Here is a 17,948-nt window from a genome sequence, read left to right on the forward strand (position 1 = left end):
AGATGAGGCCTTTGTCCGTTGAATGGCCGGTAAAGATCATCTCCCAGTCTGTGGGCTTTCTGTTTATCTTGCGAGCTATGTCCTTTGCCGTGCAGAAGCTCTGCAGTTTGATGCAGTCCCATTTGTCCAACCTTTCTTTGATTTGTAGCCTTTCTGGGTCTTTGTTAAGAAAGTTCCGTCCTGCGCCAAGGAGCCCAAGTATTTCTCCTACTCCTTCCTTTAGTGTTTTCAGGGTGTCTGTTTTGATTTTGAGGTCTTTAATCCACTAAATGGAGTCATTTTAACTCAGCTTTCAAAATTAATCAGAGCCAGGGATCAAGAGAAATAGCTGCTTGCCTATCTAATGTCCATACCTGTCTACCTTCCAACTGGACAGGTACTTACATTCTTGCCTTTGTTTTATATATATATTTACATATAATATATATGTTTTATATACACACATATATACATATATACACATATATACACTATATATATATATATGTACAGTAGCCTCTGACTGGTTACTACCAACCAGTCCACTACCCAGTTGCCAAAAACCCTACATACTCCCTTCCTGCCCCCAGTCCTGCTAGTCCTCCTTCCTTGTAATGGGCCACAACCAGGTTTATGCCCCAAATGGAACTTTTCTACCTTGTGGGCAGGGTATGTTCTCCCATTGTCATTCATGTTAAGTGTTCCTGTCACTCTGTTGGCCATTTGCCTGACCTTTTCAAATGTTTCTATTTAACAGGATAACAGCCCTCACCCAGGACACCACCTGGGAGCATCCTGTTCAAGACCATCCTGTCACTACAGGTGACTGGAGGCTTCACTTACACTGCCCTGTCCAGTACAGATCTGGACCCTGAACACCCCAGCTCCAGTGACTCCTTGATGTGCCAAAGCCAGCAGAAAGTACCCAGAAGAGACCATGACATCCATTACCTCTGGTACCTTTAAATATTTCTGCTACCTCCTCCTCAGGTTCCTGTGATCCTAAGGTAAATCTGGAAAAGTCTTCCTCCTCCTCCCCTCAAGGATATGGGGAGTCAGGTTCCATGCTATTTCTCCAATCCAAGATGGAAAAGGCAATCTCAAGTTTTTGACAGCCCTTTCTAGGAATCAATCCCTCCCTGTTTGTTCCTCTCCTGGGCCCCCTAGCAACAACTTTTGCCTTTTACTAATTATGGCTTGCATTTTAGATAACTATTCTCATAGAAAAGATGAAGACCTTTACCAACCAAACTCAATAAATACTTCGTGGACGGTACTCGGTCCAATGACAAATCATGGACCCTTGACTACGTCGCCCCTTACACCAGAAAGAAGCTTACAGAAGAAAAAACCCTTCACCCATACACCTGACTGGTACCCCTAGTTAATATTATTAAACAAAAAAAGGGGAGAATGTTAGGATTTCCCCTACCTTTGGTACTCAGCCCCTCCCAGTACCCCCAACCCTACCCACACCTGGACTGCTCCCCACCCTACAGCTCCCACCAGGATATTGGGCACTCCTAATCTCCTCCTAGACCTACCTGCCTCTCCTCTAGCCCCATAGTTACAAGCAACCACCTGGATTAGGTACAGATGCCATATTGTTCTCTCTCCCATTGGAGATATGGCCCCACTAATAAGCCTTCTTATAAACCTTCTTCTCCTGTCCTCGACTGTCTCTGCATGATCCCCTGGGATGTCTGGGACAGATTCTTTCAGGGACAAATTCAGGTCTGGATGGAGGAAATTCCACTCATGCAGCTCATACCTACAAGCTTCCTGGGGAAAGGAAGGGGGAAGGGCTGAGAGCCTGATATGGAGAAAATAATAACAGGGTAAGTTCATGAAGTCATCAATAGCAACCATTAATGTAGTATTCCATTGTTGGAAGTATGGTAGCATAAGTCATCAGTAAGGTTTTTCATAGTCTACTCCTCTACTGTGGAAGGTGGAGATGGATGTCTTACATGCCAGTACCCTTTCTATTCATACAATTTAGATTCTCTATTCTTCCTGCTGTGAGTAAATGGTATCCTTCACTCTGAGAAACACATAGGAACTTTAGGAACATCCTACGGTGGAGGATCAGAATTTCAACTCAAGATGCAGCTAAAGACCTAAACCCACTATTTCTTCTACTGACATCCATTGAGGAATAACATCTACCAAACACTGGTATAATTGAGCAATTTACAATCTCCTTTCTTTATTAACTTCACAGACAACATTGCATCATCATCACTAGACAGCTTTCCACAAATCTCTTGGCATCACTGTTCCTTGGTTTCTACAAGTATAAGTGGGTATGCTAGCATGAGCTCTAGTTGACAGTGCCCAAAGAAGTGAATGCAAAATGGCAGGAATGTACTAGAATTTACTGGACTTTCAAACCTACTGTTCCTAGATAGCAGCTCCAGGTCTGAACTCTTGTTGATATCAGACTCACTGCCATTCTCTCCTTTGACTACCATTGTATAGGACTCCACTAATCCTCAAAATTCCACAGGTGTGACACACACATACGTCTTTAGCCAACACATTATGGCTATTTCTCACTCGGCTGCTGTGGAGAAATGGGGCTGTGTGCCATCTGCTCCATCCCTGGCACTGTTACCAGGGCATTCATTCCCTTGGCCCTGAATTAAGTATGAATAAAAAGCCCTGGGCTGAGTGGCTCACTTCTGTCAGCCCAGCTATTCTGGAGGCTGAGATCTGAGGACCACAGGTCAGCAGAAAAGTCCAGGAGCCTTTTCTCTCTAATGTACCATCAAAAAGCCAGAAGTGGAGCTGTGGCTCAAATGGTAGAGCACCAGCCTTGAGAAAGGGAAAAGGAGGATTCATGTTCTCCATCTGGCACTTCCTGGAGAATCCCCACAAAAGGTGACTGCCTGTCACCATAGAGACTTCAGGCTGTTGCACAAGCTCCCAGGGAAAGAAACTGAACCTGAGACCTGGTAGAGAATTGACACATTTTACCAAGTTACTTAATAACTATCCATTGCTGTGAAAAAAAAACAACACAGAGATAAACAATGTAGTAAAGGAAGAGATATTTTATTTGGAGCGAATCCATTCCCATAGCCTGAGGCAAGACTGAAACCTCATGGCAGGGACTGCTAGGTGGAACAGAGTGTTCAATTCATGGTGGTTGAGAAGGAAGGGGAAAAGAGACAGAGACACAGAGACAGACATAGGAGAGAGGTGAGAAATGAGAGAGACAGAGAGATGAAAGAGACCTGGGAAAGAGGGAGAGAGAAGGGAGAAAGATGACATACACCAGGAGAGATAGACATGTGAGAGGAGAGAGAAGGAAAGAGATGAGAAAAGAAGAAAGAGACAGAGAGAGAGAGAGAAGAACAGAGATGAGAGACAGAGGGAGTTAGGAATGTGGTGTTCTTGCAATGCTGCCCAGTGATTCTCTTCGCCCACACAGGCCCCATCTCCAGAACCCCATTCAGAGGAAACCTCACCACCGTTTGGGAGTCCCCACAATCAAGCCTTTCAGCAACCAGTGATGAAAACCAACCTTTTCATAACTTTTTGGGGAGCAACCTCACATCTAATCAGTAATTTCTGGGCAGTCTAGAAATGTCTAGGCTAAGAGATTCTAAAGGGCGAGTACCAGTTTCTGCCTAAGGGCAGACAATGAAAGGAAACAAGGAAATACATAAGTGTGTGTGTGTGTGTGTGTGTGTGCCAGTGTGTGTGTGGTATGTGTGTATGAGTGTGTGTGTGCCTGGATGAAATGTTTTCTATTTATTTTGAGTTTTAGGAATGTTGAAGTCTATCTGTCACTCTGTCACTCGACACTCGACCCTTCAATTAAGGTCATAGCCAATATAATTCATACACAACTCGTTGTGACATCCCTCCCATAAGTAACCTGCAGAGCAGAAATGAGTCACAAGTAATGATTGCTTATTCTAGCCTTTTCCTTTTTTTTTTTCCCCCCCAGTCCTGGGCCTTGGACCCAGTTGAGCCACAGCGCCACTTCAGGCTTTTTCTATATATGTGGAGCTGGGGAGTTGAACCCAGGGCTTCATGAATATGAGGCAAGCACTCTTGCCACTAGGCCATACTCCCAGCCCCCCATTCCTTTTCTGTCTGAGACCAAGACTCTAACTTAGTTTCTGACCCTTTTGTTCATTGGCTCACACTCTACCACCTGAGCCATGCATCTAAACCCAGCTCCTGGGGCTTGCTCTCAAGCCATGGAGAAATTACCCATTCTTGAAAGAGCAAGCTGTGTCAACAGAAGAAACAGCATCCATAAACACCTGTGGATATTCTTTATTTGGGTGCAGTTTCAAGTATTTTGGAATGAAAGCCATGTTGTAGATAAAAGCTTAGAGGAACCAATGGCTACACTTGACTTTTTGTGAGGCAATCTGTAACCTTTAGCTCTAATGATGACAGTGCTTGCATTTGTTTATTGGTATTTTTATAATGTGTGATTTCAAAGTTCAAACTACACACATCCACGATTTCTTGTCCACCACCAAAAGTTGGACAGGACTCACCTGTGAGGTGGGTGGACACAGGTAAGTTTTCTACTGGCTGAGCTATCAGCCCCACCCCCTCTCCCAGCCCATAAACTGCAGGAGCCTCATCTCCCTCATCAGAGCCGAGCACTGGGGGAGCTCAGCAGCCTCAGCTCTTCAGCCAGCACAACCCAGAGCTGAGGGGGAAAGTCAGAGGGTGGAGTTTTTGGACGAGAGTGACCATGGACTTGATCCCAAACTTTTCCATGGAAACCTGGGTCCTCCTGGCTACCAGCCTGGTGCTCCTCTACCTGTGAGTAATTGTCTAGACTCTGCTGGCCCCTCCCCATAACCTAGGATTCAGGATCACTGTGGTCTTTCAATTGGGAAGAACGAAGAGAAAAATGAGTGGGAAATAGCTCAAGAATCAGAATTGAGGGGCTGGGAGTATGACCTAGTGGCAAGAGTGCTTGCCTCACATTCATGAAGCCCTGGGTTCGATTCCCCAGCACCACATATATAGAAAATGGCCAGAAGTGGCACTGTAGCTCAAGTGGCAGAGTGTTAGTCTTGAGCAAAAAGAAGCCAGGGATAGTGCTCAGGCCCTGAGTTCAAGGCCCAGGACTGGCAAAAAAAAAAAAATCAGAATTGATTAAGAGGTTATTATTTACCCTGTAGAGATCCAAGAAGAGTTAATAAATGTTCCTCTTTCATGGACCTCTCAAAGTCTGTGGAGAACAGAGGGTCCTGGCATCATTTGGAAATGATCTCTGAGTTTATATTTTGGCATAAATCAATGCCTCAAATTCAGCAGAAGCAAAATATTAGCAACTTATTACCCTTGGAGTAATCTCAGGATACTTGGGGTGGGAGGTCTTTATGGTTTGCTTGTTCATTTGTTTATTTTGGTGCCATACCTGGGACTTGCACTTAGAGCCTGGGTGCTGTCCAAGAGCTAAAGACTAGCACTCTGCCAGTTGACCCAGCACTCCACTTCTGGATTTTTTGGTGCTTAATGGGATAGAAGAGTCACAGCCAGGCACTGGTGGCTCATGCTTGTAATGGTAGCTAGTCTGCAGGCTGAAATTTGAGCACATGGTTCAAAGCCAGCCTGGACAGGAAAGGCCAAGACACTTACCTCCAATTTACCACCAGAAAATTGGAAATGGCACTTTGGCTCAAAGTAGTAAGACATCAGCTTTGAGTAAAAGGAGATCAGGGACAATGCCCAGGCCCCGAGTTCAAGCATCTCATCAAAAAAGAAAAACAAAGAAGGAAAGAAAGAGAGAGAGAGGGAGAGAGGAAGAGAGAGAGAGAAGGAAAAAGTCTTATGAACTTTCCTGCCCAGGCTGGCTTGCAAGCACAATCTTCAGCTCTCAGCCTCCTGAGTAGCTAGGATTACTTCAAGAGACACTGGGTATCCAACTACATATATATTTTAAAACTAATCTGGGGCTGGGGATATAGCCTAGTGGCAAGAGTGCCTGCCTCGGATACACGAGGCCCTAGGTTCGATTCCCCAGCACCACATATACAGAAAACGGCCAGAAGCGGCGCTGTGGCTCAAGTGGCAGAGTGCTAGCCTTGAGCGGGAAGAAGCCAGGGACAGTGCTCAGGCCCTGAGTCCAAGGCCCAGGACTGGCCAAAAAAAAAAAAAAACTAATCTGATGAGCATATTGTTTTAATTCACTGGTTGTTTAAATTTACTTTTTTTTTGAATGAACATACATTAGTAATATATTTTTTTTCGTGATATTTTCATTCATGTAAGCAATAAACTGTGAACACATTCACTTCCTCCACCCTATCTTCCCTCTTCTCCCCACCCCTCTATCTTTTTAAACAGTGGTTAGTGTGTTATCTTTATAGAACATACACACACACGTGTAACACATTTTTTCAAAATTCTTCACTCTTCAGTATCCTTTACTTTCTTCCCTCTCTATTCCACAAATCCCCCTAGACAATCCTCCTTTTAGTTATGTGCTATTAATACCACTATCATCTTCATTATTATCAAGTTCATCACCACCACCACCATCATCATCACCTTCATCATTGTCATCATCGTCATCATCATCATCATCATCATCATCATCCCACAGAAGACTGAGAGCATGCAATATTTGACTTTTAGAACTCTAAATAGCTCACTCAATGGGATGTTTTCTGATTCTATTTTTGTACAACTATATCATCTCCACTTAGCACAGTATTATCCCATAGTGCCAATGGGTTTATGATTATCTATTTGATGGTTATTGTGCACTTGGCTGATTCTACAAGCTGGCTATTGTAAGTAGAGCTGCAATAAGCATGAGTAGGCAGGAATCTCCCTTGTATATTGATATTCTGCTCCAGGAAATTATCTTAATTGTCCTGTGGAGGTGAGAAGGAAGAAGGTAAGCCGATAATGAAATCCACAGCACCCAAATGGGAGTTAGGAGGAAGCAGGAGAAAATTACTCTCTTTTAAGGTCAGAGATCCTGGAGACATGTATGAGCCTGGCTGTTCGCATCAAATGGCACGTGTACATGAAATGACATGGAATTTCTGTTTTGAATCTCACAAGAGCACTCAAATCAAGGTTGTAGACTTTAATCAACTATCCACTCTAGGTTGGGGAGCCTAAACACTTCACCTACAATTACTCCATTTTTGTGACTTTTGGAGTTCTCTCAGAGGCTGTACAAAAGGAACTGAAGAGCAAGGGTCAGCATTGCCGTTTGAGTTTCTCGCATTATGATTGCCTTCATGTTACCATCCCAGTTTGACTGTCCTACTTCTTGAGTTAGTAACTGGCAAGCCTCCATATGTATACGAGGGTGTGTGTGTGTGTGTGTGTGTGTGTGTGTGTGTGTGTGTGTGTCTGTGATCTGGATTTTTTTTTAATATTTCTAGATATGGGACCTATCCACATACAGTTTTTCAGAAGTTGGGAATTCCTTGCCCGAAATCTCTGCCATTCATTGGAACTCTTCTTTGTTATCATAAGGTGAGTGTGGTCTGAGCTCTACATTTTGCTTTTTATGGGTGTAAAGTCCGGCTTCCTTCCATCGCTAAGCAATACTTGTTGGTGCAGAGAAGGGCTGACTTTCAGAAGCTGTGCATGGGCTCCCCCTGGAGCGTTACCACATGCACTGCAGGAGTCTGTGCCCAGTGGTCCAGACTATCCTTTGGGCATCAGTGGATCTGCTCCGATTTCCAGCCTCTTGGCACTCATGTTGAGGACTTGATAGACTGTGAGCATCAAAGATTTTTCCCTACCAGGGGCAATTCCAGGAAGGGGCACTCATAGCTCCAGGGACTTTGCTTTGCACAGTTTTTTTCAAAATTGAGAATTCCCACCAGCAAGCTTTCTTTTTGTTTTTTCCCTTTGCTTTTTTTGTTACCTTCAGAAATAGAAGGAAATAAAGATATAGGAGAATAAGGCAATAAAGGAAGTATGAGGAAGTGTTTAATTTGTGGTGTCCTATGGGTAGTGGTGGGATCACTCTTATCTTTTCATATTGAGCAAGTTCACTTTGCCTTGATGCTCCCTCTGATTTCTGCTGGAGGCTTATATTAATATTCTATGCCAAAAGAGATGAATTGAACATCCCAATTCCAAGAACCTCATTTAGTAAACAAGAAATTAGTTGTATGAGGAGATAAAAGATAAAAGATTGGACATTTCAGGTGGGTACTATGGCTCAAATGACCTGGGAACTGCAATTTGAAGACAGCCCCAGGTTGCAACCTCCAAAAACTGCTCATGATGATCTCTTTGAAAAGCCGTTTTGTCTTTAGGCATCTCTACTGTGCCACATTCACCCTCATTTTGTGGCCCTCTGTGGCGTCTATGCTCAGAATCCCTAGCTTGGACTAATATTGCTATGTGTTGAGGAGCTTGGGGTGTGATCATGGGCACAGAGCCTGGCTGGTTAGAGTTTCCACTCAGCTGTGTTTGGCACACACAGGTTGTACGATGGCCGGCGGCCAGTGCTGATGATTACAGATCGTGACATGATCAAAACAGTGCTGGTGAAAGAATGCTACACCATCTTCACAAACCGCAGGGTAGGCATGCCATTTGAAAACACACACACGCACATCCGAATATTTATCAACCATATTCACTTTTGAAGTTTTAATCATGAAATAATTGTAAGCTCTGGGGAACCTCGGAGGGACCGGAGGAGAATGATGAAAGGGGTGCTATTGATCAAGACACGTTGTACTAATGAATGCACATGTTGAATTGAAACTCTTTTGCTTATAAATTAATTATAAATAAGATAATTAATATATAAGATGATCACTATATAATGTAATGAATAAATCAATTTGTTGAAAGGGACATAAATAAATAAATAGGTCTAGAATATGAAATCCTGAAATCACATGAGGTGGCTGGGTGCCTCCTTTAGTCTCCCAAGGAACCAGGCATTTGGTATACATACTTATTGAGTTTCTTACAGAGGGCCAACTCTTCCTGTAGACAGTAGATTGTCAACTAAATGCTGCCAATTCACCAATTTTAAACAACTGTGCAAAATCTTCAAACAGCCAGGAAGACAAATTTGTTTTTCTTTGGACTCCAGGCTATGGGCCCAATGGGACTTATGAAAAAATCTGTTGCTATGTCTGAGAATGAAGACTGGAAGAGAATAAGAACGTTGCTTTCCCCTACCTTCACCAGTGGGAAACTGAAGGAGGTAATCAAACCTGAGAATATAGGGCTGGAAAATTACAGAATGAATCCGGGAACAAGCAGAGAGTCAGATCAGAGTCCATTTCCAAGAAGATGTCCTCTAAGGTTGAACTTCCAGAAAATATTGTTTGTCCTTATGTCCTACAAATCCATGGTTTCTCATAAATGAGATGTCCTGTTTCATCTTTTGGGGAGAGGCAGGTCCTGGCCTCTGGGGTTTAAATCTTCTCTTTTAACATCTCTTGTTTTGTGCATAGATGTTCCCTATCATTCATGAGTTTTGTGACAGGTTGTTGGAAATCCTGAGACCACAAACAGAGAAAAGCAAGCCTGTGGTGTTGAAAGAGTGAGTACTTGCTGGGCACTGGTAGTGCACACCTATAATCCTAGCTGCTCGGGAGACTGAGATCTGAAGACCGTGTCTTGATGCCAGTCTAAGAAAAAAAAACTCTTATCTCCAATGCCTACCCCAAGAAAAGTCAGAAGATCTGTGATTCAAATAATAGAGTGTTAGGCTTGAACAAAAGAAACTCATGAACAGTGACCAGTCCCTGAGTTCAAGCTCCAGGACATTGGCCAAAAAACAGACAGAGACAGAGACAGAGACCAAATTAATAACTCCCCTCTTTCCCTGCTGAAATCCCAATCTATTACAATCCATCACTGTTTACCAAAATCTATTTTCATCCACATAGTATTAGTACTGCTGTGATTTGTTGGCGGGGGGGGGGCAGTGTTTTCTGAGACTGAGTTTTTGGAATTCCCAGAGGAGGCTGACCCACTCAATTGTCCTGCCAACCTTAGTGCAATGGTTGTGGAACCATTAGTGCCTGGTAAAGACCATGGGCTGAGACTGGTTGGGGGTGTGGAGAAGGGTGAGGCTAGACAATTCTGATGACTCCTCAAGCACTTCTAACAGAGAACAGCTTGTGACTGTCCTGTCTTGACAGAGGAATTTGCTCCCACTTCTTGTTTATTTGTTTTGTTTTTGTTGCCAGTCCTGAGGTGTGGACTCAGGGCCTGAGCACTGTCCCTGGCTTCTTTTTGCTCAAGGCTAGCACTCTACCACTTGAGCCACAGCGCCACTTCCGGCTTTTTTCTATATATGTGGTGCTGAGGAATCGAACCCAGGGCTTCATGTATACGAGGCAAGAACTTTTACCACTAGGCCACTTTTTGCTGCCCATGTAGCAGAAAGGAGAGAGAGGGTAAAAAAGAAATGTGAGTTTTTGTTGTCTGTCTTTGTCTACTTCAGCATCTTTGGAGCCTACAGCATGGATGTGATCACTGGAACATCATTTGGGGTGAACATCAATTCTCTCAATAACCCACAGGACCCCTTTGTGCAAAAAGTCAAGAGGCTCATAAAATTTTATTTCTTTGACCCACTGGTTCTCTCAGTACGTTTGTGACTCTCTCTCTCTCTCTCTCTCTCTCTCTCTCTCTCTCTCTCTCTCTCTCTCTCTCCACATCTCTCTTCCTTTGTTAAAAAAAAAACAGGTCACTGAGATACAATCCATTCATACAAATAATTATCTCACTTAAACTGTATAACTCAATGGTTTTCCCCTACATTTGAAGATGTGAGTGGTCATATTCACTGTCAACCTCAAAGTGCTTTGTCCTGTACTTTAGTTGGGGACCATTAACTCATGCCTCTGATACCAGCTACTCATGAGTCTGAGATCTGAGAATCATGATTTGAAGCCATGCCAGAGCAGAAAAATCTTTGAGACTCTGATTTCCAAATGTAGCTATAGCTCAAGTGGTAGGGCACCCGCATTGAGAAAAAAACACAGCTAAAAGGGAATTCCCAGGCCCTGAACACAAGCCCCAATCCTTGCAAACGGAAGGAAGAATGGAAGGAAGGAAGGGGGAAGTAAGGGAGGAGGGAAAGAAGGAAGGAAGGGGGAAGAAAGGGAGGAGGGAAAGAAGGAAGGGAGGGAGGGAGGGAGGGAGGGAGGAAGGAAGGAAGGAAGGAAGGAAGGAAGGAAGGAAGGAAGGAAGGAAGGAAGGAAGGAAGGAAGGAAGGAAGGAAGGAAGGAACCGGGAGAAAGGGAGAGGGAGAAAGGGAGAGGGAGGGAAGATGGTAGAAAGGAGAGAAGGAAAGAAGAATGGATGGAAGGAAACAAAGGAGGGAGAGGGGAAAGAACAGTAGGAGGGAAAGAGGGAAGATGGGATTGAGGAAGGAAGGAACCCTGTACCTTTTAGACATCTACTCTTCTACTTCTCTCAGGCCTCAGTGATCACCTATGTTTTCTCACTGCCTATTTTGTATATATTCTATAAATGTGTTTAGCTTCTGAATGATGCTTTCAAGTTTTGTCCATCTTAAGGCTAAATAAAATTTTATGATGTAGACTGAACATTTTGTATTTTCTCCATGTTTTTATTTCTTCTTGGTTTCTCCTGTAGTACTCTTTCCATTCCTTACACCTGTGTTTGAGGCATCAAATATCAGCATGTTTCCAAAGGATGTTACAGATTTCTTAAGAACTTCTGTACAAAGGATGAAAGAAAGTCACCTAGAAGACAAAACAAAGGTAAAAGTTGGTTACTTAAAGTATGGTTACTTAAGGATGTTCCCAGTTCAAAGCTTAAGTGGCTCTAGATATGTGTTTTATTAACTCTCTGTCCTTTTGTAAAGATAGATTTAAAAATTCTATGTTGAGGTCATGAATTCTTAGATTCAAAAAAGAATGAAGAATTGAAATATATCAGAAAGAAGAAATTCAAAATTAAATGATAAATGCAAGACACCAGTGGCTCTTGCCTGTAGTGCTTTCTACTCAGGAGGCTGAGATCAGACTTAAAGATGGAAATTCCAAGCCAGCCTGGGCAGAAAAATCTGTGAGACTCTCCTCTCCAATTAGCCAGAACTGGCTCAACTGGTACAGTGCCAGCCTTGACCAAACAAGGAACAGAAACCAGATCCTGAATTCAACTGCTAGGACACACACAGAGAGAGACAGAGACAGAGAGAGAGACAGAGACAGACAGAGACAGAGAGACAGAGAGAGAGAATTATTTTACTTCCAAGCTTCATGTTGGCAACCTCTGGCCATCTATTGTAGTGTGTCTGATTTAAATTTGAAGCCCTAAGGCCTGTCTGAATATCTGACTCACACAGCTTAGACCTCAGAACAAGGATGTCTGCAGGGCAAGAAGACAGTACTGGTTTCCTCCAGGTGTCATCAAAAAATTTGTAACATTCCAGAATGGTGATCCATCTCCAGACACTTACTCTAAACCCATCTATTACATGTGGGGAATGGCAAGAGTGACCTCCTGCCTTTGAAATCTGTATGTCTTTTTTACAGCACCGGGTGGATTTACTTCAGCTAATGATTAACTCCCAGAATTCCAAAAACATGGAGTCCCACAAAGGTAATGGGAGTCTTTTGGGGTCTACTCACGAAAGAAATGTGAAGTTCTTTTTCCCGATAGTGGCACATTTCTGCAGAATTTCAGAAAAGTGTTCTATATGGCAGCCAATGGGAATTGCACTCTCATCACCATGATCTTATAGGTTATATTTATAGCCAGGGACCACTGGCTCAAGCCTGTCACCCTACATACTAAAGAAGGTGAGGTCTGATGATCACTGTTCAAAGCCTGTAACCATAACAACTACTCATGAAGCTGAGATCACATCTGAGGATCATGGTTCAAAGGAAGCCTGGATAGAAAAGACAGTGAGACTCATTTCAAATGAACCACCAGAAAACCAGAAGTGGTGCCATGGCTCAGAGTTGCAGAATGACAGCCTTGAGAAAAAAAAATGATAGGAGACCAGGCCAAAGAACAGAGATTTGTGGGCACCAGGCAACCGAAAGCAATTCCTGCTGTCAGATCCTGAATGTCATTAATAATTGCTTTTTTTTAAAGTTTAGTTCTGGGGGAGGGGAGAGAAGATACATTCAAAGTCTATGGTTACAATCATTAACATGAGACATAGTTTACATACAAGTCCATCATTGACTTCCTTATCTTAGGAAGCAGAGTGAAGCAATAAACATTTCAATATTAGCACAAAGTCTTATCATATTGCAAACAGCTCTAACTCTTTACCTCTGTCTGCCTCAACTGACATTTCCTCAGCGCAGCTCCCAGCCTTCCAAATGCTGTCAGAAATGGCATTCCAAACTCATAACCCTTTCCAGGTCTTGTAGTTCAGCTCCAGGGATTCTCACAGAATACTGTCTCTTAAATGACCCAGCTCTAAGTGGCAAACATGGAGAACTCAGACAAGATGGGCAATGGTAGTGTAAACCTATGGGAAACTGGATTAAACTTACTTTGTCCCTTTGGCTCCTGTCAGGCATGATGCTTTCATGCTTTTCTAGGTCTTATCCCTAGGTATTGGTGATGATTTAAACCATTATTGTGGTGTTCTATACTGACTTATTTACCTAATATATATGTTTCTCTCCCTGTAGGTCTCACCGACCTGGAGATAGCAGCCCAATCAATTAACTTTATCTTTGGTGGCTATTAGACCACCAGCACCACTCTTTGTTTCATTATGTATCTACTGGCCCTTCACCCTGATGTCCAAAAGAAGCTGCAAGAGGAAGTTGACAGGACTTTTCCCAATAAGGTGAGGGCATGGCAGCTGAGAAGGGCAGGAACTGATGAGGCATCAAAAGAGTGTCTCCTAATCACTTCCCGTGAGGAGTTCTGTACAAAGTTGTAAGCACAAAAGATTTCCTCAATTCTGTCTAGGAAGAATCTGAAGAGAGAAATTAAAGGGATGAGGGAAACTGAGGTATTAAATGCTACTCAAAAAAATATAGTATCTTTGTGAAAAGCTCAATTTGCCAATTGAATCCACGGTCTGTTATTAAATAACATGGCAAAGGCAGGCACTGTTGACTCACAGTGATCCTACTTACTTAGGAGGCTGAGATGTGAGGATCACAGTTCAAGGAAAGCCTGAAAAGGAAATTCAATGAGACTCTTATCTCCACTTAACCACAAGAAGCCAGAAGTTGAGCTGTGGCTCAAGTGAAAGAGCACCAGCCTTGGGCAAAAGAAGCTCAGGCCTAGCTCCCAGGCCTAGAGTTTAAGCACCAGGACTGCCAAACAAAGTCAAAAATCTCAGTGGCACAGAAGTGTAAGCACATATGAACTAAGTATTTAGGTGCTGATAGGTGCTAGCCGTGTTGTGCCTGAGCCAGGATGGACTTGGCTAGGCCGCACAGGGGGACTCTAGACTCAGTCTCCTGGGGCAGAGCTGGAGTTGAGGAAGCTAAGCTGTGACCCAGGGCATCTAGCATCTAAGCTGATCTTCTTTAGAGCACTGAGTGACATACACACATTGTCACCATGTGTTCACATCTCTGACCACACTGAGATGCTGTGGGCAGCTGGACTGGCAGTCAGGAGGGCACACGGCCACTTCTTCCCAGCCCACAGCCAAGCTCTAAAGGAACAACCCACAGAATGTTCCAGCAACTAAGGATGGCGCTGAGTCTGTGCTTTTCATCCTCTTTAGAACTTTTAGTAGAACTGAAAGGATGTGTCCTGATGGTGTCCTTGTTGTTGTTTTTTTCAACTGTATCATTATTTTTAAATCATATAAAGGACTAGTTTCTCTCTTCATTACTTATGGAGTTGTATATAAAACATGATTTTATATGTATATGTGTGTATGTGTATATATGCACTATAATGGATCCATGTGTCTGATATAATCATTAAAGTGGCTAGGTAGGCTATTTCAAGTAAATAGAGCCGGAATTCTCCTCTATAAATACCATAACCTCTGTTCTTTCTCTCTCTGATGAGATGGAGCACTGACTTAAGTGTATTTTCCTGGAGGGTCCTTGTCTTCCTCTATTGGTCACATTCCCTCACAGGAGGAAGAAAAGCAGTATACAATAACAACAATGAGCTCACACCTCATGGGGTAGAGTGGCATAGCCATCTCTCCTATTTCTGGTTTTCTGCATGCCATTAAGCAGGTCCTAGGAGTTGATCATTGTTTAAACACCTTGTGTAATGACGGAGTGAGAAAATCCATGGAGGCATGGTTAAAAGGGAAAAAGGAGGTTTCTTTCATGGGCCTGTGACTACCTTGTCCTGAGCTAACTACCCAGAACCCATAACCAGATCATTTTCAAGCTCCAAACCTCCAAGGGAACGAGCTTCTTTCTATTCCTCCTTCCTTCTTCCCACCTCTCCCCAGATCTCAGGTATCAGGCCTCTCCACAGGCCTCTCAGCAGTCCCAGGCACCTCTTGCCTCAGACACCTCTTGCAGCTTCCCTCTCTTCTCTCATGCCCCCCACAGCACCCCTCAGAACACAAAGCTTATATCTAGGACGCCCCATCCTGGCTCTAAACACCTCACCTGCCCCGACCCCTCCAGTGGCCTACCCCGTGTGACAGTGATGTCAGCAGGGGCCGGGACTTCTGGCTCCACTGGTTATCACATTCTCCATTGTTGGTTTTTTTCAATTGAGTTTGTTACTACATGTATTTCACAGAACACATTTTAACCTTAACAATGATAAAAATCATGATTCTACTCTACAAAGCTTATGAACTCCATGAACTTTAACAATAAAACCATTTCTTCCCATTCTGGTGATATGTATATTTCTTTCCTTTTGTTTCCTCTTTCCCTGTCATTCCACCTTCCCATCACCACCCATGAGTTGCTTAGTTCACTTTCATCAATGTCCAATATAGCTGATGGGCCCCTCTGCTCTATTATTTTTTCTCACCCACTTTCTACTCATTCTGTGCCCTCCTCCCAAGTTCCCTTGGATGTGCTCATGTATATCCCATATATGTGGTAGGGAATACAGAGTCATCTAAAAATAATGAGTCCATGGTTTCCTTATCTTTGGGGTTCTAAGAGGTACTTGGGTTTTGCTATTTGGTGCTTTTCGCCCATGGCCATCCTCTTTTGTTTTTTCTGTATTTTGGTATCTTGAGTCCTGTTTACTTTGTTATATTTCATTGTGGTTTGTTTTTTTTTTTTTGCCAGTCCTGGGGCTTGAACTCAGGGCCTGAGCACTGTCCCAGGCTTCTTTTTGCTCAAAGCTAGCACTCTACCACTTGAGCCACAGCGCCCACTTCTGGCTTTTTCTATATATGTGGTGCTGAGGAATCGAACCCAGGGCTTCATGTATATGAGGCGAGCACTGTTGCCACTAGGCCATATTCCCAGCCCTTCATTGTGTTTTAAATCTAACACCTACATGTCAGGAAGACCATATGCTATTTGTCTCTCTGTTCTTGGCTTATTCCTTTGTGTATAGGTACCACATTTTTTCAATCTGTTCACTTGAAGTGGGGCATCTGAGTTGTTTTTATATCTTGGCCATTGTGAACAGTGCAACAATGAACATGGAGGTACCGGTATCCTTGTCCTATCCCGGTTCCTATCACTTAGGGTATGTGCCTTGGAGTGGTATGGCTGGGTTGTAGGGTATATCTATGTTTAGTTTTTTGAGGAACCTCCAGACTGCTTTTCAGAGTGATTGTACTAATTTAAATTCCCACCAGCAGTGCAGTAGGGTTCCTCTTTCTCCTCATCCTCGCCGGCATTTGTTGTTGTCGTCTAAATTCAGAATATAAGCCATTCTGACAGGGATAAGGTGGTATCTCAGTGTTGTTTTATTTGCATTTCCTTTATGTCCAGGGAGGGTGAGCATTGCCTCATGTGTTTCTTTGCCATTTTTACTACTTCATCTGAGAAGTGTCCTTGCCAACTTAGTGATTGGTTTATTAGATTTGGAAGGGATTTGTTTCCTGAGCTCTCTGTAGATGGTGGATATTAGGCCTTTGTCTGTTGCATTGCTGGTGAAGATCTTTTCCCAGTTGGTTGACTATCTTTCTAGCTTATTAGCAATATCTCTAGCTGTGGAGAGTCTTTTTACTCTAATATAGTCCCATTTGTCGAGTCTTTCTCCTATCCATTGTGCTCCTGGGACTCTGTTCAGGAAGTTCCTGCCTGTGCCTATAAGGAAAGCAACAAAAATGACAGGAAATTGGGGCAGCGACCCAACAGTATGTAACTAAAACCAAACAATTACTCAACACATAAAGGTCAAAAATTGACCTCTCTGTGGAATACAATAGCTCAAAATCTATGTATGTACGTTCATATAAGACTACTGTCAACATATTACCAAATATCGACATTGCATTTAAAGCCCTAGGCGAATTTTCTTGGGCACGGCCACCTGGCTACTGTATATGTTCTTGATACATTGTATATTGTATATATGTCTACCTGACCTAGAGAAGGGAAAGAAAAACAGGGCATAAGATATCACAAGAAATGTACACACTGCCCTACTATGTAACTGTACCCTTTTTGCACAACACCCTTTCCAAAAAATTTGTGTTCAATTAATAAATAAATTAAATTTTAAAAAAAATAACAGGAAACACAGCACATCTCTCTATACTATTAATGGACTAAATTCTCCAATCAAAAAAAAAACAAATACTGCAGAGTGGATCAGAAAACAAAATTCATCCATTTGTTTTCAAGAGACCCATCCCACTGCCAAAGACAAAAACAAAATCTGAGTAAAGGGATGGATAAATATCTTTTATACTAATGCACCCAGCAAGTAGGCAGGGGTGGCCATTTTGATTTCTGAAAAAATAGACCTCTCATTAAAATCAGTTCAAAAAGAAAAAGAGAGTCATTACATACTAATGCAGGGAAAAGTACAGGAAGGGAATATCATTGTCATCAATTTGTACTCACCAAATAATGGAGCACCTAAATATGTAAAACAAAAACTCTCAGACCTTCAGAGCAAGATAG

At 42.9% G+C, this 17,948-nt stretch overlaps 1 long non-coding RNA gene and 1 pseudogene across 1 annotated transcript; one reads left to right on the top strand and one right to left on the bottom strand.

Moving 5' to 3' along the window:
• Nucleotides 1–274: 274 nt before the first annotated feature.
• LOC125367507 lies at nucleotides 275–17,030 on the bottom strand. Its single transcript, XR_007214099.1, has 4 exons — nucleotides 16,880–17,030; nucleotides 8,502–8,506; nucleotides 5,800–5,803; nucleotides 275–284 (listed from the first exon to the last, which is right to left on the bottom strand). It is a non-coding gene; the product is annotated as an uncharacterized LOC125367507 (long non-coding RNA).
• The window catches only part of LOC125367313, a 29,999-nt pseudogene continuing 16,756 nt past the window's right edge, over nucleotides 4,706–17,948 (top strand).

This window comes from Perognathus longimembris, chromosome 1 (genome assembly GCF_023159225.1).
Source record: "Perognathus longimembris pacificus isolate PPM17 chromosome 1, ASM2315922v1, whole genome shotgun sequence".
In the NCBI taxonomy this organism is placed as follows: Eukaryota; Metazoa; Chordata; class Mammalia; order Rodentia; family Heteromyidae; genus Perognathus; species Perognathus longimembris.